Below are 21,902 nucleotides of genomic sequence, written 5' to 3'. Positions count from 1 at the left end.
CCCACCCTGTATGACATGACCAGTACTAGTCCTATTACATCTCTGAGAAACACGTGAAATTACTTTTCATCTGAAACTTCCTGGCAGATTAAAACTGTGTGCCCGACCGAGACTCGAACTCGGGACCTTTGCCTTTCGCGGACAAGGGCTCTAACAACTGAGCTACCCAAGCACGACGCACGCCCCGTCCTCACAGCTTTAATTCCGCCAGTACCTCGTCTCCTACCTTCCAAACTTCACGGAAGCTCTCCTGCGAACCTTGCAGAACTAGCAGTCCGCTGTAGAGTGAAATATTTCATTCTAGAAACAACCCCCAGGCTGTGCCTAAGCCATGTCTCCGCAACATCCTTTCTTCCAAGAGTACTAGTTCTGTTCGCAGGAGAGCTTCTGTGAAGTTTGGAAGGTAAGAGACGAGGTACTGGCGGAATTAAAGGTCTGAGGACGGGGCGTGAGTCGTGCTTGGGTAGCTCAGTTGTTAGAGCACTTGCCCGCGGAAGGCATAGGTCCCGAGTTCGAGTCTCGGTCCAGCACACAGTTTTAATCTGCCAGGAAGTTTAATATCAGCGCACACTCCGCTGTAGAGCGAAAATTTAATTCTAGAAACAACCCCCAGGCTGTGGCTAAGCCATGTCTCCGCAATATCCTGTCTTCCAGGAGTGCTAGTTCTGCAAGGTTCGCAGGAGAGCTTCTGTGAAATTTGGAAGGTAGGAGAGGAGGTACTGGCGGAATTAAAGCTGTGAGGGCGGGACGTGAGTCGTGCTTGGCTAGCTCAGTTGTTAGAGCACTTTCCCGCGAAAGGCGAAGGTCCCGAGTTCGAGTCTCGGTCCAGTACACAGTTTTAATCTACCATGAAGTTTCATTTCAGCGCACACTCCGCTGTAGAGTGAAAATTTCATTCTTCTTTTCATCTATTGACAATTGATACTCTATGGTAACTTACTGTCTTTCAACTTTAATGCAACCCTCTATCTAACCTTATACCCGGATTGGTACGTCAGGTAACTGCGGTCAATCGTTTGTCTATGTTGACTTCATCACCGACTGATTGCGTACGTATAATACATGAAACTGTGACCATATGGAGGCGTTGGTGCGGTATCACCACTGGTAGCTGATGACTTCAGGCCACAATTCGAACACTGTAACTATTCCGCTACTGAAACGTAACGTTACGCTGAAGCCTTCGAAAGAGTAGTGGACGCTATCCCGAGCTGTCAGTCCGGTCAGAGAGAAAGCCAAATATTCTGGAGCTCGGCCAAGCGGCTGTTTGTACGCTGTCTAGTAAAAGCCCAATTTGCAGTCGACGGTGCGTTGTTTCCGATGAGGGAAGAGTGCGCGGCGCAAAATGTGAAGGGGTGAGCTAAAGCTGGGAGCCCAGCGAATCGATGTGTGGAAGCGGCAGCTGTGGCGCTATTCTTGGCGAAGCAGCTGTGGGCTGTGGACGGCGCGCGGACCTGCTTCCTGCCACCGACACACGAAGCGCCCTGTGTTTCCCACGACCACACACTCGCATATCACATTTACTTTGTCAGTCGATCAGAAGCACGAATGTAGAGTTTTAGAAAAGCCGGCTGCTGTGGACGAGTGGTTCTAGGCCCTTCAGTCCGGAACCGCGCTGCTGCTACGGTCGCGGGTTCGAATCCTGCCTCGGGCATGGATGTGTGTGATGTCCTTAGGTTAGTTAGGTTTAAGTAGTTCTAAATCTAGCGGATTGATGACCTCATATTTTAAGTCCATAGTGCTTAGAGCCATTTTTTTTAGAGTTTTAGAGGTAGGGAAAATTACAGGGACTTTCTAAGCCCGTTGTGAAAAATACATGTCTGAACAAAATTCTGGATTGCCCCAGTAACACTACTAATATTAAAAAAAACTCAGTGCGGTGTGCGTACAGTTCCTTATTTTTCTTCTTGCTGATCTCTTCATACCAAAGTATCACTTACGATCGACATCCTCAGTTATTTGTCGCATTCAGGATGGTCAGAAACAGTCTAGAAAGCAATTTTGTCATATGATGAAATGATGGAGACCGTGGCTGTTGTTTGAAGACAAATGTTGATGGTGTTAGGACAGCAACCAGCCACAAATTTACTTTCAGTTCCTTTATTCAAAGGCTACCGTTACCGGTTTAGAATCGTTGTGATTCATCCTCAGACGGTTTACATGCTTTCTTTAAGACATGTGGTGTGTTTTTTACAGGTTAATTGTCCTAAAATATAAATAATACATAATTATAAACACGCCACACACAGATGGTTGCGTTACAGATTTTCGTTGCATGTGACTTACGTGAAACGTCGGTTTCGAGTGTTTGTTTTCATAAAACTCGTCCAGCAGATGTAAATGCATTCCCACTACATTCTTATTGTTGGACACGTAAATTGTTCTCACTGAACACTTAAGATTTTTCACTGAGATGATTTCTACCACGCACCACATGTTTTGATACAAACAAAGAGCTTACAAACATATGAGTATCATAGATGCTATGATATATCGTAACATTTGACGATGATGTCCTATCTTTGGAAAGGATCATATATTCATTTACACAACTGTAATGACTTTTACACTAGTACAGAGACATTGACTTTTTTTACACTAGTACAGAGACATTGATTTTTTTTTTATTTTTACTTTAGTTGATATTGCTAAAATAATTATAAAGTTATATATATATATATATATATATATATATATATATATATATATATATAACTGTATAGGTAAAATAGTATATTATTTAATTATATTTAGCATCATGAGAATTATAGTAACATATAAATTTGCTACTTGATCTGCAGATATGTGTACTAATATTATTTGTGTTGGAGGCTGGAAAGTAATTTTTGGACAGAAAGCTTATAAGGGTGTTGCAGGGTAGGTAGCGCTGATAATTATTAAGAAAAAAATTCGATACATTGTGCCGTTTCCGAATTAATTAGCATTGAAGCTAGCCAGTCAGGCAGTTACGCGGGCAGATTCGAGCAGCTCGCCAGGTGCAATTAGTGTCAGTTGTTGGGTTGGGTTGTTTGGAGGAAGAGACCAAACTGCGAGGTCATCGGTCTCATGGGATTAGGGAAGGACGGGGAAGGAAGTCGGCCTTGCCTTTTCAAAGGAACCATCCCGGCATTTGCCTGGAGCGATTTAAGGAAATCGCGGAAAACCTAAATCGGGACGGCCGGACGCGGGATTGAACCGTCATCCTCCCGAATGCGAGTCCAGGGTGAGTGTCAGTTGTTCTCATGGTCTAGATGATAGCGCACCACACTGCTCAGCCTTTGGCTCGGGTTCGATCCCTGCTACTGTCCCGTGTCCAATTTTTTTGTATCGCTCTCTATTTCGGCTTTAGGAAACCAAACGAAGAAGGGGTTTGGCTACACCGTCTCTGGCGGGCCGCTTGAATTTACACGCGCAACTGTCTGATTGGCTAACTTCAATGCTAATGAACTTTGAAACGGCTTAACTTGTCAGTTTTGTTCTTAACAATTACTTCTCAGCACAACTTATCCTGCAACACTATTAAAAGCTTTTAAGCCTGCTTCTGACCGCTCTGTATATTCCAGTCTCTGTCCTTTCCTACATTTTTTTTTCCATCTACGACTCCCTCCTGTGTCAATACGGTTATTCTCTGATATATCAACACTGCTCCTGAAATTTTAGTCCTTCTTCTACGCATGAACTTCAGAAAGTAAGCTGTCCCACCCCGGTAGCTGAGTGATCAGCGTGACAGAATGTAAATCCTTAGGGCCCGGGTTCGATTCCCGGCTGGGTCGGAGATTTTCTCCGCTCAGGGACTGGGTGTTGTGTTGTCCTAATTATCATCATTTCATCCCCTTCGACGCTAAGTCGCCGAAGTGGCGTCAAATCGAAAGACTTGCGCCCGGCGAACGGTCTACCCGACGGGATGCCCTAGTCACACAACATCTACGTCTACAAAGTAAGCTACACATGTCGTCCCACGATAAAACCATTGCACAACAAGATTAGTACATTGTCAGAAGAGAGTACATGTTCTGAGTTTGGCTGCAGACACAGTTCTGTTGTGCTACGGGTAACAGGTGCGTCACAGTGCCCGACTGAAATCGCACAGCAACTAGAAACGTACGCCAAAGCTGAAATACGTGGGATAGTAAAATTCTTGTGGACAAAACAACTAAATTGCACAAATACACCGTGAAATTCTGCCGGTGCAGGGACCGAACGCAATGTCGAGCGTCCAGCTGTGATAAAATGGAGCCAACAATAATTTAACCAGGCCCGCACAGAAGTGAGTGATGCTCACCGGGAAGACAAGATTTTGTACCATCCGATTTCCATCTTTTCAGCGAGCTAAGACAACAGCTGTGGACGAAAGTTTTTCAGACAATGAGGACATTCCCACAGTAGTTCAAAATGGTTCAAACGGCTCTGAGCACTATGGGACTTAACATCTGAGCTCATCTAACTACTTAAACCTAACTAACCTAAGGACATATCACACACATCCATGCCCGAGACAATATTCGAACCTACGACCGTACCGGTCACACGGTTCCGGACTGAAGCGCCTAGAACCGCTCGGTCACAGCGGCCGGCCCACAGCTGTTCTCGAATGACTCCGTGACCTAGGATCGGAGTTCTGTCGTCGAGAAACTGAACGATTGGTAGAACTTCCGAACCGTTGTTTACAGGGACTTGGCGACTAAGCTGAAAAAAGTGTCACGTTTCTGTGTTTCTTTGAAGCCTGTTGCAGCATTCGATAAAAGTTACTTGGCACGCCGTAATAATGTGTAACTTATTTTTTGAAGTACCCTTGCAGGTAGTCTATACTGCCTGTGCCTTATCAGTCTAATTCATTTTCCACATCCTTGTGTAGCACCGTATCTCAAATGCTTTGATTCTCTTCTTTCCCGGTCTTTCCCCAGTCCATGGTTCACTTCCATACAAATCTGTGCTTCAAATGTACATTCTGAGAAATTTCTTCCTCAGAATAAGGTCTATATTTGATGCTAATAAACTCTTTATATCAAGGAATGCTCTCGTTTCTTGTGCTAGTCTGCATCTGATGTCCTCTTTGCTTCGTTCGTAGTACGTTATTCTGCTTCAAGCGTAGAACAATTTCTTCATCTCGTCTCCTACGTGGTCCTCAATTTTAGTGATTAGTTTGCCAGTAGTTTCATTTCCGCTGTTCTGCAATACTTTCATCTCTTTGTTTAATCTCAACCCAGATTTTGTGTTCAGAGAACTGTTCATCCAGTCAAACAAGTCCAGTAATTATCCTTCAGCTTCAGAAAGGATGGCATTTTTATAGAAACCAGAATAACGGAGAAAGCGGAATTTGTACTGGCACATAGCCTACACATCTCGAACACTGCGACAGAGCTGGCGACAATAATGTCCTCGTCCAGTGGGACGATCGCACCAATTGCACTATATGCTGTCATTCTATACCATTAAAGAGAGATATGAAATTTAGTGCAGGATTTAGTTTTACAGTCGGGCAATCTGGAACTGACAATGAAAATTTCGTATAGTATGTGTATTCGAACTGATTATCGAGGATTCAAGCATTCCAGAGTCGAGTAATTAAGTGATTTTGAACATGGAGGTGGGCGCCGTTAATACGACTGATATAAAGTGGTTCTCACATTTTGATACAAATGCTCCTTCTGAAGCAGAGTGTGTCTAACAACAAAGATAAAGCAGTGCCTGCGAACCACATGTAATGAATTCATTTCCAAGATGCCATTTGCATGTGTTTACTTGTCATCAAAAATTCTATGTCATTTGAACATTTATCAACAAAATACACAAACTGTACAGTCCTTTGTCGCTGAATTCAGACCCTTGTAACAAAGAAAGTTATGCCTTAACGAGTTTCCTGACTAGGGTTCTCATTGACCGCCGGCGGAAATTCCAATACTGTACACTGAACACTATCACTTTACAAGGAGCATTAAAAGCATCGACTTTGACTTCACTGAAAGAGGCATTGAAGAATTGTAGCGGGAAAATAAAAAGCACCATAATTGAAATCGATGGAGGAAATACCCGTTGCCTACCAGACACCTACTAATTTCGGTCCTGAAATTATCCACCGCAGTATTTACAACAATCGAAACTTAACATGACGTACCAGAGAGACATACACTGAGGAATTAGGAACAGCTAGCGGACCCCTGCGAATTACAACTTAATGATACGTCGTACTTTTTATTGGATAAAATTCCTCAGATATAGTTCAAATGGCTCTGAGCACTATGAGACTTAACTTCTCAGGTCATCAGTCCCCTAGAACTTAGAACTACTTAAACCTAACTAACCTAAAGACATCACACACATCCATGCCCGAGGCAGGATTCGAACATGCGACCGTAGCGGTCGCGCAGTTCCAGACTGTAGCGCCTAGAACTGCTCGGTCACTCCGGCCGGCGGCGACCTCAGATATGCTCTGTTTTTTTTTTCAATAATTATAAGTGCTCAGAAACATCATAAAATTCAATCACAGCACAATGAGAAAGAGTTGACTAATAAGATGTAGAACTGTCAGTTATCAGAGATGGCTCGCCATTGCTGGTTTGATAGGTGTAACAGTAATTGGCTGTTGTTGCTTAGAGCAACTTCTCTCAGTAGACATATGCCTGTTTCAGTATCTAAGTAAGTTGGGATCGTTTTCTGGACGTAGTAAATCCTGATCTTAAATGTAGCTTTAAATGAGTGAAGGAGGCAGCAGAAGCTATAAGCAATCGAAAGCTGATCTTTATACAGATTTCTGCAGAAGGACCGCATTTATTCTTTGTCAGGACGTAGTCTTCCTGTTGAAGAGAGTAGTCTGAAGCCGTCCTATGTGACGTCAATTCGACAAAGAAGATATCTGTGTGACGGTGAATCCAGTAGTGGCTAAGTGGTCTAGTAATACTGAACCACTAATGTGACAGTTAAGAGCTACTTGTTAGCAGATAAGACAGTTGCACGATCTATTTTTGCATACTGCACAAGTGTTTCTGGACCCTAAACATAACTATCAGACAGAAGAGATAGATGTACTTCTGAGATGTGATGACAGGTTCTTCACTAACCGGTTTATCTGTATGAAACTATGAAATAGATCATGAGAGCACAGTCTCTCGGGAGAACTAGTATTTTTGGTAAGATGTGAACACGTCCACTCCTTCCAAAATATATTTCACAGGAGGATCACAAGGACTAAATAATTTAGAGTGCACGAGGATAGATACAGGTTATTTTTCCCTGCTCCAAATGGGAATGGCACATGAGGGATATGACTAATGCTTTTAAGAAGCACCCCCTGCCATGCGCTGCAACGTGGCTTGGGCAGAACTCAAGCATGTTTCTGTTTCGGGTTTACGACGACAAGAGAACAGTAAGACCGTAGCCAGACTGAAGACTTATCAATCCATTATCAGTTTGAAGAAAACCAGAACATGTCATGGATACTAACTGGTGGTAAGTGCCGTTTGTCTTGAAATCTCAGAAGTTTTTCGAAATTCACTATGAAACTAACATGAGCTTCGTCACCCTTCTCACCCCCCACCCTACACCAAGATCTAGTCATGCGTACACTTTTGTATGACAGAATATAAATTGTATTAATTGTGCCAGACTCTAAAATTATACTGCCTGCTCGATATGGGGCAGATGTTCTGTGGCTGAAACCTACGTCTACAATGTCCAGTTATTTCGGCAGATAGAGGAAGGTAAAAGGGTTTCTGTGTATGTGGTGATTATTTTAATAAGGACGATTCCGATTCTCGTAATGACAGCATACTTCAAGGCAACTTGGCAACACAGTTCTCATTTCTCGTTAACAGACGACCCGTGACAGAGTCAGGCGATATTTTTTGGGCAGTTGTGCAACACCCTGGGCACCTTGAAATGAATAATCACCATGGGACTGTGGTGTCTCATTTTGCTGCCACTGCCTCGCATTTTCAGTAATTAGTTGGATATACGAGGGAGTGTTGAAAAATAACGCCTCCGAATTTTTTATGTGAAAACTGTTAAAGATTTTTGAAATAAAGTAAACCATAATAACATTCTAAATTTTTATCCTTCAGGTCTGTGTATTTATTTCTCAACATTGTGTCCCTGGCGACGAATACATTTCACCCAACGAGAGACTAATTTGTTGATATCGTCACTGTTGAATGTTTGACTCTGTTGACGGAGCCACAACCTCTCTTCTGTTTGCAAGGCTTCGTCACTATAAACATCTACATCTACATCTACATTTATACTCCGCAAGCCACCCAACGGTGTGTGGCGGAGGGCACTTTACGTGCCACTGTCATTACCTCCCTTTCCTGTTCCAGTCGCGTACGGTTCGCGGGAAGAACGGTTGCCGGAAAGCCTCCGTGCGCGCTCGAATCTCTCTGATTTTACATTCGTGATCTGCTCGGGAGGTATAAGTAGGGGAAAGCAATATATTCGATACCTCCTCCAGAAACGCAACCTCTCGAAACCTGGACACCAAGCTACACAGCGATGCAGAGCGCCTCTCTTGCAGAGTCTGCCACTTGAGTTTGCTAACCATCTCCGTAACGCTACCACGCTTACCAAATAACCCTGTGACGAAACGCGCCGCTCTTCTTTGGATCTTCTCTATCTCCTCCGTCAACCCGACCTGGTACGGATCCCACACTGATGAGCAATACTCAAGTGTAGGTCGAACGAGTGTTTTGTAAGCCACCTCCTTTGTTGATGGACTACATTTTCTAAGGAATCTCCCAATGAATCTCAACCTGGTACCCTCCTTACCAACAATTAATTTTATATGATCATTCCACTTCAGATCGTTCCGCACGCATACTCCCAGATATTTTACAGAAGTAAAATGTAAATGTATTCGCAATACATTACATTTGTCTATGTTAAGGGTCAGTTGCCACTCCCTGCTCAAAGTGCCTATCCGCTGCAGATCTTCCTGCATTTCGCTGCAATTTTCTAATGCTGCAACTTCTCTGTATACTACAGCATCATCCGCGAAAAGCCGCATGGAAGTGAAGTCCTGGATGGTGCTCATTAAGTTTTGGAAAAAGATGAAAATCAAATGGGGCCAAGTCGGGGTTGTATGGTATGTAATCGATGGCAGTGCACCCAAGTCATTCGACTGTTTCAGATATGACTGCGCTCGTGTGTGGTGTGGCACTGTCATGCTAAAGGAGAGGGTGCTTCATGTGTGGACGAATTATTTGAATTAGTGCTTTCAGTTTTCTGAGGGTTTCCCTCGTAACGACATTACGTTACACACTGTCATGTTACACGTTACTGTTAGGAGCCCTCTAGCGAAACAGAGTTGCAAGTTGCGTTAGCAAAGCATGGAAGTCCACCGAGTAATATGCGTGGCATGGTTCAAATGGCTCTAAGCACTATGGAACTTAACATCTGAGGTCATCAGTCCCCTAGACTTAGAACTACTTAAACCTAAGGACATCACACACATCCATGCCCGAGGCAGGATTCGAACCTGCGACCGTAGCAGCAGCGCGGTTCCCGACTGAAGCGCCTAGAACCGCTCAGCCAGAACGGCCGGCCGCGTGGCATGGAATACCTCATCCGATATTGAGAACAGAATAAAAAATTTCGGAGGCATGATTTTTCAGTATACCATCGTATATTTATCCCGTTCTGCATTAAAGTGCTTGCAATTGCCTCCCATATCAACGCTGAACATTCCGTAACACGTAAACTACAAACATTCCACTATATATTTTTGCTATCGTAAGCTGCAGAAGTCTATTCCTGATCCTGGACATTTTTTGTTGAAGTTGAATGGTGTACAGTTAATTGCTTATTTCAAACTGCTAATGACACGTAAAAGTCAGCTTTGTGTTTTGACTGTTGGAACGTGGTGGCAAATGAAAGTAATTTATATCACGGATCACTGTCTATTTTGCAGAAACACTCGGTTACGTCGAAAGAAAATACCTTCTGTTATAATCTGAGTTATACAAGCTAGTAACTATGCCAATACTTTCACAATCACACATCGACAATGAAAGTAATTAAAGTAGACAGAGATAATGAAACGCATCTAGTAATCTCTGTTAGAGAACTTAGAGCAAAGTTATGTCAATACTTGACTGTTTCACGAGAAAATATTTAACAGATATTTTTAAATAAAGAATGAAATTCCATATTTTCTCTAATTGGCACAGTAATAAAGGCGAGAGGGAAGCTCAAAAGGTGTTGAAGTGTAATTTTATTCCAACAGCTAATTATATGAAGTTTAAAGTTTACAAAGGCAACGCGTGATGGACGGACATTCGCACGCGACAGGCTTCTCAGCCAGGAACGACATCTGAAGCTGACAAATGAGTACTTAGTAGGCTTTTTTCTCCTGTCTCCGCTTTTATGTCTGTTACAACTAATTAAAGGTCCAAGAGTGCAAAGAGACTTCTCATGAGAAATGGTTTTAGAGTCGTAACAAAAAGCGAAAGCAAGTTACTGGTGCGTAATTAAAAGCCCTACAAAAATTTAACAAAGTCAACATGACTCCCCTATGTAAAACCGTCTTTTAATTCTTTCACGTGTCTTGTTTTCGTGAGCGTGCCTCTGGAATTATCCCGGTATTTGAATTATGTATTCAAAGAAGGCTATAGCAAATTCACCAAATCTGAGATCGGCGATTTTCTCTACTTTGTTGCACTTACTTATTGTCTGTCTGAAATTGAAAAGGAGTATGGTCCAATGTTATCGTTACTGCGGGTTGTTCATTAGAATCAGTGTGGCAAAATACCTAACAACTTGTCCAAACGGTCGTCCTGCAAGCTCACGTTCTCATCGAACCCATGGATTCAAACATTAACTGTAGCTTCCATAGTTTTAAACGTAGAAACAAATTTTGTAGCTATAGACAGCACCTACATTGAATCTCAGTGCTAGTTCGTATAAAAGATGTGCCTGAAAATAGTTTCTTCAATTTCAGATAAAATATTATCCACATTCCTCTTCGGCGATCGACGATTTTGAAGTTCTTGCGCCAACTTCACTGTCTGGCTTTACTACCTTTGATCTTATTGTGCACGCCTCTTTCTGAAACTGTAATTTCGATGCAATAGAAGCGTCACCTGCTACGTGCCAGTTCAGATTAAAGAGATACTTAGATCCCAGACTTACACTGGTCAGACAGAAGTGATACCGTCCAGTGATACAATTCCCAAATCAAGAAGTCCCTGCTGGTAGAGTTTCAGGAAAACCAGATTACGAGCACATCTGCATTTCACATGAATAAAAAAAAAAGGGTAGCCGGAGGCCGAGTAGCCTTTATCGCTAGCCTTTATCGCCAAATTAGAATTTTTTCAAATATTTGCTGTATTAAATTCCAGTTACGTTACATGAGTGTATGATGTTTCTCCAGGCAGGCAAGCGGGGAAAATCTGCTCTACAAACCTGTAAGACTTTTTAAGCTCTCCAGTCTGGAATGGGTCGTGACATAAAGAAACACACTATCAAAATGGGGAGCCCAGGGAGCATGAAATTACTTGCCCCATTCCGATGACTGTGTGCAGAAATCAGTTGAAGACGATGAATCTGCAGCCCACCAAACTTTAGTTAACGGCCTTAGTGGTTCAGTTCCTTTCCAAGATGCTACTCCAGGTGGGTGTAAAATGAATGTGCGCAACGGAAAATACTGAACGCGAAAATCAAGATTTGGCCCTGTCTGCCTACTCCCTGAAGCAGATCTTAGGATCTCTTAATTGTGATATTATTTTCTCCTCCTTGCTCTTTAACATATAAATTACAACATAAACATAAATGAATGATTAAGGGAACTAGTAGCTACTAATTGAAAAATGTTGTTTCTGTTTATACATTTATTGTAGATTAAAAACCTCTTTATATTACAAATGTTCTTATTTCCTAACTAATATTACTGATCAGTTGCCCAAATTTGCCCCTTTTATGGCTACGCGATCTAATATAAATAACGCGAGATGACTGACATCATCTACCTACCAAAAACTAGAAGACACTACTTTCTAAGATGATCTAAAGTGGTGTGCAACCTCAGTGGAAATAAAACTTACGTGATCGCAGCTGTTTAACCTTATAGCCCTAATAAGCCGAAGCAGTTAGCAATATCACCGTATGTACTGCGTCCGGTGCGTCGGAGTGATGGTTCTCGTACACGTCTGCGACGATGGAAGAACTCCAGCCGCAAAATAAATTCTTTCAAACACTAGGACGGCAGAAGGCGGTTCTCTGACTAGTATAATCTAATACTATCTTCTCCTCTCTGTGCTCTACAGACGAGAAACGCGAGCGCCCAGCCACAAGGACGGAATTCAGATAACGTCTCTACGTCAGTGTAGACAGAAGAAGTGCTCTCAATCACTGAACGCTGCGTACTCAACAACGACTCCCTACCCGGAGGCAAAGTCCAGAATCGTATAAGTTCGCAACAGTGCCGTGCCTAACCGCTCTAACTATAATATCTCCTGAGAGAAAAGACAGCAAGTCCGTCTCCACCAACAAAAGCCGATATTGAGCGGCCATCAAACACGGGCGCTCAGAACGGAAGACCTCAACCGCTGGCTTCCCAGCAAAGCTCGGCTCCCCTCCCTCGTAACTGCAGAAGGCGAATCATATTCTCGAAACCACGGAATATTCTCCCTCTCTACAGATTCTTCCGAACGCGGACCAACCATATTTTAGTCTTTTGTCGTCCAGCGCAGAAAGCTTGCGAGGAAATACCTATCCCCATTAATTAGGAATTCATACAATGGCACGCTTCTCAGAGTAAAAATCCTCGGAAATAACCCAGCCTGCGTGATTTCCGAAGTAACGCTTCCTTGTTCCTCTCTGCTGCGTCCAATATTTTCAGAGTTTCCGGTTATCTTTCCGGCCTAGCTACAAAACCGGCCAGCCGCCACTCTATTGTGCTTCAGCGTTCATGCGCCCCGACTGTCCGGCTAGGACTACTTACTCTGTTAAGCTGGACCAACACACCTGTGCGGGCTTTTCCACTCAGTGCCTGAGTTACGCCCGCCGTTTCATTTCCACTGGCGTTCCAACCTCTACTAGTACAGGCAATCATTCATTACGCCGTTTTGATAACAAAGACACTCCATCATTTTTCATGCAGTAAGTGTTAACTATTTGCAAGGTGTACGTGACAATGTCAGTTTTCTTTAAATATTCATATATACCACGTACAACCTATCAAATGATACCTAATTCCGCTATTAAATCAGTCTGATGTCAAAAGTTTTGCAAGTCACTAACGCAGGAGTATTACCAGAGTGGTAACTAACACCTGTAGTGGAGCTCTGAGGGCTGCACGTGTGGTGAGCATGTTCTTGAAGGAGAATCTATCTTTTCGGTACACGATAACTCATATACAAGTACTTTCAGCATAGCAATGAAATTAATATATACGTAGGGATACTGAAAATCAGCATGCTAAACTTATCATTATAATGGTGGACGACTTAAGTCACTTCGTCCTAAAAAGGAGGACAATAGCTGAAAAGCAACGTTAAAATAGCTCTCAAAAATTGCTGAAGGTCAAATTAAGAGCAGTTACGCCAAACTTACATCTCTCCAGGCGAAATAAAAACAGGGGAAAATATTAAGGGGAAGGGTCTGGAAATTACAGAGAGCTTAAATAATCTAGTTCGTTCTATCAGAAATTCTTGCCTCGAGAAAGTAACTTCACTGTTGAGTGGCGTCGGCGTAGTAAAGTTTCTTATGTTGTTTAGGAACCATATATTCACAACGAAATCTAACCGTTGCTATATTTTGTCATGCAATTAGAGGTAATTTAATACACATTATTCAATCCCTAAAATTCTTATCAACCTCATTTATTTCACCCAGGCAACAAGGGCCTGCCGATCACTCAGTTACGTAATCTGAAAATAGACTAAAAGCATTACTTGTAATTTTCATTCACTTGTTGACGCTGAAGCGCCACGTGCTGAAAAACCCTGACTATTGTAAGGTATGTGACAGTAAGGCGTGTTTTGTGATAAATGATATTGAATCAGTATATATTAAATCCTCTAAATCACTCGTCGGAATCAACCTCTTTTACAACGAAGTGACATACGGTACCTCGTATTCTTCAGATTATAAAATCTACAGTCGTGCCATGTTCATATTTACGAATTTTATGAACTACTGACCGGTTAGATCTGTTACATGTTTCCAATAATCCATGCGCCAAGCCGTATTTAATTCAGATGGATCACAAAACATACACGAAATCCCGAACTGTCGGATATTTTAATACGCCAGTCATTTTATATTTCTTTCAAACATCACTCGAACAGTCATTTTTGTGAAAATTCACAATACATTAAAATTGTCTCATTCGAGATACCATAGTTGTCCAACATAGTCATACGATGCACGCTATTCTACTTCCGATCACGAATAACTGAACTTCTCCCGCTGTTCAAACAACCTGCTTCTCCGAGAGACTGTTGACACTTTTTCGATAGACTTCTTGCGCGGCTTCGGACCGTCTCGCACAACGCCCAGTGTTGCGGACGGAGGAGGAAGTCGACTAGAGGCTAAAAAAGTCCTCTCGTGCAACACAAAATTTGAATAACTTCGAATTGGGACTCTAAACAAATGTCAAATGGTTCTGCTGCAGGAAATCGTTCTCCAGATAAGCTGAATGAAACTGGAGTGTCTACTCAAAAGTGGATAGTGTGATTTTAAAATGGAACTGGTAGTAAGTAGTCTTTCATTTCCGAATCTGCTTATTCAAGGCTCTCTGAACCATGAAGTACTGCCTACACTACAAAACTGAAAATTGGGACTGCTTTATTATTTTATTTGTTGAATATGGTGATAAGTTTTTTAATATCTAAGTAAAACCAAAGGTGTGGTTAATATATAGAGTTTTGCTGTTTTCCATCATATTTCACATTTTACAAAATAATTCGGAAAAATACAATAGATGTTTTCACGCCCGATGTTGACTTCAGTTAAAACGTCCGGGTTGCGAGGCATTGTTCGATGTATAAAACTATAGCATGACGTTTCGTTTCCGACTGCAGGAGACAACTTCGGAGTTAAATAGCAACTGCATCAACGACTTGAGGGGACCCGAATTCATAGGGCTGCATAGAGGCCACCACTACTAGCCATGCGTCGCCGAATTCATGATTAACTGCGGCTGGTGTCATCGTAATCTATTAAAGGTAATCGATCGATATTCTGATCAAACTAAGTCGGCATCCACATTTTATTTTACTTAACATCCTCTTCTTTGCTTCCCGCGCCCGGGTTCCCGGGTTCGATTCCCGGCGGGGTCAGGGATTTTCTCTGCCTCGTGATGACTGGGTGTTGTGTGATGTCCTTAGGTTAGTTAGGTTTAAGTAGTTCTAAGTTCTAGGGGACTGATGATCATAGATGTTAAGTCCCATAGTGCTCAGAGCCATTTGAACCGTTTTTTTCTTCTTTGCTGTTAAAATTATCGTGGTGTTTGTAAACCACTATGGCCTGCCTACAAAAGCGAGCATAATAGTGTGTTACCTTTGCTAAACGTTACTCTCACTGTTTTTTTTTTTTTCATGGTTTCCATCTCGGAAAGCGAGTTTCATTACGGCCGATTTGTCAGTTTGTTTCAAGCAGCACTTCCGGCTGAGTGGGTGTTGCTTTCGCGTGTGGCTCCGATGTACACTTGCCGACAACTACGCGGAACTCTGCAAACCACACGTGTCGCTAGTGAACGTCATACATCTTTTGGCATTCTCAAGCGTTCTTTTGTTTTCTATGTGGGTCTAAAGATCGTTTCCATGCCATACAGCGTTGTTGTAATTAAACTTTCGCTACTTGAGAGGGCCCCCATGACAAACGAGAGATCGTAGGACAATGAAACTTTGGTGGAAACATTCGTAAGGATACGCGGAAGAGAAAAGGCAAATAAGCCTGTGAAAGAAACACATTTTAATTTCCACATGAGAGGGTAACATTTGTTAACTGCATCCACGACAGCGTATAACCGCACTAAAGATACCATTTCACAATTGTTCGTAGCACTTTTCAAACGACGGACCATGGAACGTTCTGTTCTCGGGACACAGCTACTTGAAGATCGCACATTGTGTCCAGCATTCACAGCCATGGCAACACTTTTCGGCGGAATTGGCCGTAGGCCACTCACGAGAGGAGTTCCCAAATTGCCAGTTAATTTGGACAACCGAATCATGTTCTTCAATCCTGGTGCGGAAAGAGGACCTCTCCGTATTACTTTGGTTCAAATGGTTCTAAGCACTATGAGACTTAACATGTGAGGCCATCAGTCCCCTAGACTTAGAACTACTTAAACCTAACTAACCTAAGGACATCACACACATCCATGCCCGCGGAAGGATTCGAACCTGCGACCGTAGCAGTCGCGCGGTTCCGGACTGAAGCGCCTAGAACCGCTCGGCCACCGCGGCCGGGGACTGATTATGGCCGCACGACATGAATTAACATAACTTTGATCGCGGGATGGTAGTTGGAGCTAGTCGCACAGGACATTTCATTTCAGAAATCAGGGAATTCAACATTCCGATGTACACAGTGGTAAGAATGTGCCGAGAATACCACTTTTCGGACATTACTTCTCATCACGGGCAACGCAGTGGCCGGCGGCCTTCCTTTACGACGGGGAGCAGCGACGTTTGCGTAGAGTTGTCAGTGCTGACAGACAAGCAACACTACGTAAAATAACCACAGACATCAATGTAGGACGCACGGCGAACGTATCCGTCAGGAAAGTGCGGTGAAAAGTGGCGTTAATGGGGTATGGCAGCAGACGACCGACGCGAATGCCTTTACTAATAGCACGACATCGCCTGCTGCGCCGCTCATGGATTCGTAACCGTATCAGTTGGACCCTAGACGACTGGAAAACCGGGCACTATGGGACTTAACATCGGAGGTCATCAGTCCCCAAGAACTTAGAACTACTTAAACCTAACTAACCTAAGGACATCACACACATCCATGCCCGAGGCAGGATTCGAACCTGCGACCGTAGCGGTCGCGCGGTTCCAGACTGAAGCGCCTACAACCGCTCGGCCACTCCGTCCGGCGTGGGCTGGTCAGACGAGTGCTGATTTCAGTTGGTAAGAGCTGATGGTAGGGTACCAGTGTAGCGCACGTTCCACGGAACCATGGAGCCAAGTTGTCACCAAGGGACTGTGTAACATGTTGGTAGCTCCGTAATAGTGTGTGCAGTGTTTACATGGAATGGACTCAGTCCTGTGCTACAACTGAAGCGATCATTGACTGGAAATGGTTGTGTTCGGCTACTTGGAATCGTTTTGTAGCCATTCATGGACTTCATGTTCCCAAAAAATGATGGAATTTTTGTGAACGACGATGCACCATGACACTGGGCCTCAATTGGTTGCGATTGGTTTGAAGAACATTCTGGACAATTCGCGAAAATGACTTCACATTCCAGATTGCTCGACATGAATCCCATCGAAAATTTATGGGACATAATCGAGAGGTCAGAAAATTTGAAATTTGTGGTAATTTTTATGGGACGCAGCTTCTGAGGTCATCAGTCCCTAGGCTTACACACCACTTAGCTTAACTTAAACTAACTTACGTTAAGGACAACACACACACACACACACACACACACACACACACACACACACACACACACACACATGCCCAAGGGAGGACTCGAACCTCCGAAAGGGGGGGGGGGTCAGATTTTGGACAAATCTGGAACTCTGTCGCAGTTACGGCTATGGAGGCAGCATGGCTCAATATTTATGTAGGAGATTCCCAACGACTTGTTGAGTCCATACCACATCGAGTTGCTGCAAAAAGAGGTCGGACGCATCTACATCTACATCTAAATGGATACTCTGCAATTCACATTTAAGTGCCTGGCAGAGGGTTCATCGAACCACCTTCACAATTCTCTATTATTCCAATTTCGTATAGCGTGCATAAAGAATGAACACCTACATCTTTCCGTACGAGCTATAATTTCCCTTATTTTATCGTGGTGATCGTTTCTTCCTATGTAGATTGCTGTCAAAAATATATTTTCGCATTCGGAGGAGAAAGTTGGTGACTGGAATTTCGTGAGAAGATTTCGTCGCAACGAAAAACGCCCTTCTTTTAATGATTTCCAGCCCAAATCCTGCATCATTTCTGTGACACTCTCTCCCATATCATAGTAGGAAGTATCCCATGACTTTTGTCACTGCATTGTAGAAAATGTGCATATTTCAAATAATATTTTAATTATGTTCACAACAAACTTACTTAGTATTAAAATGTTCACTTTCAGAGTATAAGGAGTTTTGTGAAATTACAGAAACAGCGTCACAAAACACGACAGAAATGTGTAAACAGTTGCACATTAGTTTTGCTCCGAAATTTTCTTAATTTTCTTGGTGTGTGATGAAGTGAATAGCACAATTTTATTCCGTGAACATATTCAGGTGGCTTTGCTGTTACTCATAATACTATTTCTTTTCAGTTAACGTTACCTGTAGAAATATTCGTAAGGCAATAGTGCCCGGCGTCAAAATATCACCTGTAACCATTACAAGAATAAGGAAACAGGAAAGAAAGCAGTGGCAAACAATAGCTGTTTTGTTGGCTGCGCACTGAACCATAATCAGAATGAAGCCTTACAGTACGTAATTAAACTACATGGAACGTACTGGTGCTTCGTTTCCGTTTCGCTATAAGCAATATTTTAATTCGTCTGAAAATCTTTTGAACAAGTTAATTTTGCAGCAAGAGCAGTATTAAGAAACAGCACAGTAAACGATCTTTAAAGAAGTAACACATGAGGAAAACTTGAATACATATAGCTTTGTACCCTAAACGAAACGTTCTAAAATGAACCTCAGATTACATAAAATGAATGTACTGTTTCTAAAACAGTTGAAAAATTTCCAAAAGTTTAAAATATTTCTTTCGAAATATCACCACAAACTTCAAAAATATTATATAGTTCTAGTGTAAGTAACACATAGTGATTCTAAGCGTTCTGTTACAAGTTAAACAATGTTCATTATTCGAGCGGAACACACAATCGTGTTGACCTTTACTGTAAGGACGTTATTTTTCATCCACATCTGTCTACGAAATTCCAGTTGTGTAATAGACGGGAACAGTTCTGCGCAACGATAATAACTACTACTGTCGATCAGTTTTTCGACGAATGTAAGCTTTGACTGTCCTCCCCAATGACATGGTTAAGTGATACTATGGCTAGAAGCATGCGACAGCTATTGCAGTGAATATAGTGTACTCCAAAGATTATGAAAGCTCATTCTGCTGGGTGTATCTGGTGAGACTCGTAAGACTAAAGGCACATTCAAGTGATTGTCGAGCATAATATACGTCACAATTACAAACAACATATGGCTCTGAGCACTATGGGACTGAACGTCTGAGGTCATCAGTCCCCTCGAACTTAGAACTACTTAAACCTTACTAACCTATGGACATCACACACATCCATGCCCGAGGCAGGATTCGAACCTGCAACCGTAACGGTCGCACGGTTCCAGACTGAAGCGCCTAGAACCGCTCGGCCACACCGGCCGGCTACAAACAACATAAACCGATTAGGCAAAACATTTGACCACTTGCTTAACAACATGTTGCTCCACCTTTGGTAAGCAATACAGCAGCGTTTCTGCGTGGCAGGTATTCGACAAGTCCGTAGTATGTTTCCCTAGGTATGTGATATCAGATGTCTACACACAATTCACTCACTTCCCGTAAATTACGGGTCGGTGACGCGGAGTTGCCGCCTGATATCGCCTCAGGTGTTTTCCACCGGATTTAGGTCTGACGAATTTAGTGGCCAAACAGTCAACATGAATACATTATTATGCTCCTTAAAGCACTGGAGCACGATTTAGGCGTCACGGAAAGGACAGTCATTCCTACGAAAGATGGCATCATGCATGAAGGAACGCAGGTAACCCGCAATAATGTTCAGGTAGTCCACTACTGTCATGGTTTCATCAGTTACTATTACAGGTCCCAAGGAAACCGAGGTGGATGTGCCCCATAGCATAATACTGTCCCCATCGGCCTGCGTCCGTTGCTTGCGCGGTGCATGTTTCGAGCAGGCTTTCGCCGGGAGGACTGGGTACCCGGAGACGACCGTTGACTTACAACGGAAGGACACAACGTTTGAAAGGCGGATTTACTGTAAACTTCGTATACTCGTAGTACTCCATGAGGACAACAAAATGTGTAACTAGTAGCGCGTACTTCTCAAGCGTTACTGAGAAAATCGCAAGATAATTTCGGTTGTCAAATATATATCTGTGCGTGGCCATTTTTACCATGAAGCGGCGGCAGCCGAGTGATGCTGGCACAGTAGCTCAGCGTGTTCGTTCAGAACGTTAGCTACTCTTTGTAATAAAAAAAACCGAGCGAACGGATCAACGAACAAACTGAACGAGTGTCATCGGACGTCCACCCTGAACACATTCAATGAACAATATAGAACAAAATGAAATAAAAAAAAAGTGGCGTTCAAGTCCCGTAATCGCTGGATCGAGTTCCGTTCGTCAGTTTTTTTTTATTTTTATTTTCAACACAGTCATTTTCTTTATTATTTGTAATACAATTGATATAATGGGAAAAATACGTGTAATCGGATGAACTTTTATTAAATTTACAATGTTATTTGGCAGTCTACTAATTTTTATTATCACAAATAATATAATATTCATAACTATCGACTAGTAAACGACCTAACGCATAAAGTGATACTGAAAATGTATGTTTGTCCGTGTCTTCAAAATTATTCGTATTTAATCGAAAGAGAACGAGAAATTGCTTCTCGGAAGACGCTATTAAAATACACTCGATACTGCATAACCAATTATCAGCGCCGATTTTTAAGGAAATACCGCGCTATTCATGGTTTGCTTCCAAATTATCGTCTGAAAGAGAGGTTTTTGAAAATGTTAACGAGGTTTGTTTTTCCACGGAAAACCTCGAAAGACCTTGCGTATGTGTAAACATAGCACTTATTCAATGCAGCTGGTGCAGTTTAACTTTATGTTTTCCATGTTTTTACGAAAAATACCATCCTGCAACTTGTAATCGTAATGTTGAAAGCGACGATTAATTGTACATCCTTCGAAAGCCGTCTGTGTCGGTCAAAACTTGGAGGCAACTAGTCGTTTCGGGCTCCTTCCTGGTATAAGGGATTTCTCAAATCACGTAGCATATATTTTCAGTATCACTTTATGCGTTTGGTCGTTTACTAGTCGATAGTTATGAATATCATATTATTTGTGATAATAGAACATAGTAGACTGCCAAATAACATTGTAAATTTAATAAACGTTCACCCGATTATACGTATTTTTCCCATTATATCAATTGTAATATAAACAGTAAAGAAAATGACTGTGTTGAAAATAAAAAAACAGACGCACGAGGCTCGAGCCAGTGATTACGGGACTCGATCCAGTAATTACGGCGCTTGAACGCTAACCGATATTTTTTTTCCATTTTGTTCGTTGTTGATCGTTGTGTTTGGTCGTTGCGGACGACACATGACATCCGTTAAAGTTCGTTTGTTGATCCTTCCACTCAGTTTTTTTTATTACAGAGGCCAACCATCTCTCTGACCGAACACGCTAAGCTACCATGCCGGCTCTTTTTTTTTTTTTTTTTTTTGTCAAATGGACCAGTCGGCTGCCGCCGCTTCATGGTAAAAATGGCCACGCACAGGTATATATTTGACGACCGAAATTATCTTGCGATTTTCTCAATAACGCTTCAGAAATACGCGCTACTGCTTACATATGTTGTTGTGTACGAAGTTGGATGTAAATCCGCGTTCCAAACGCCGTGGCCTCCCCTTGTTATTGCAACAAAAAACGTGATTCGTCCGATGGGCGACAAGTTTCCATTGATCAACAATCCAGTCTCCACTAATG

General features: G+C 42.5%; 1 protein-coding gene across 2 annotated transcripts in view; it reads left to right on the top strand.

The window, feature by feature from the left end:
- LOC126248781 (uncharacterized) overlaps positions 1-21,902 on the top strand; it is a 661,014-nt gene that overhangs the window by 21,667 nt on the left and 617,445 nt on the right. The gene's annotated exons all lie outside the window — the stretch shown is intronic.

Source organism: Schistocerca nitens, chromosome 3 (genome assembly GCF_023898315.1).
Source record: "Schistocerca nitens isolate TAMUIC-IGC-003100 chromosome 3, iqSchNite1.1, whole genome shotgun sequence".
Lineage (NCBI taxonomy): Eukaryota > Metazoa > Arthropoda > Insecta > Orthoptera > Acrididae > Schistocerca > Schistocerca nitens.
This window is presented reverse-complemented; position numbering and strand designations above follow the sequence as displayed.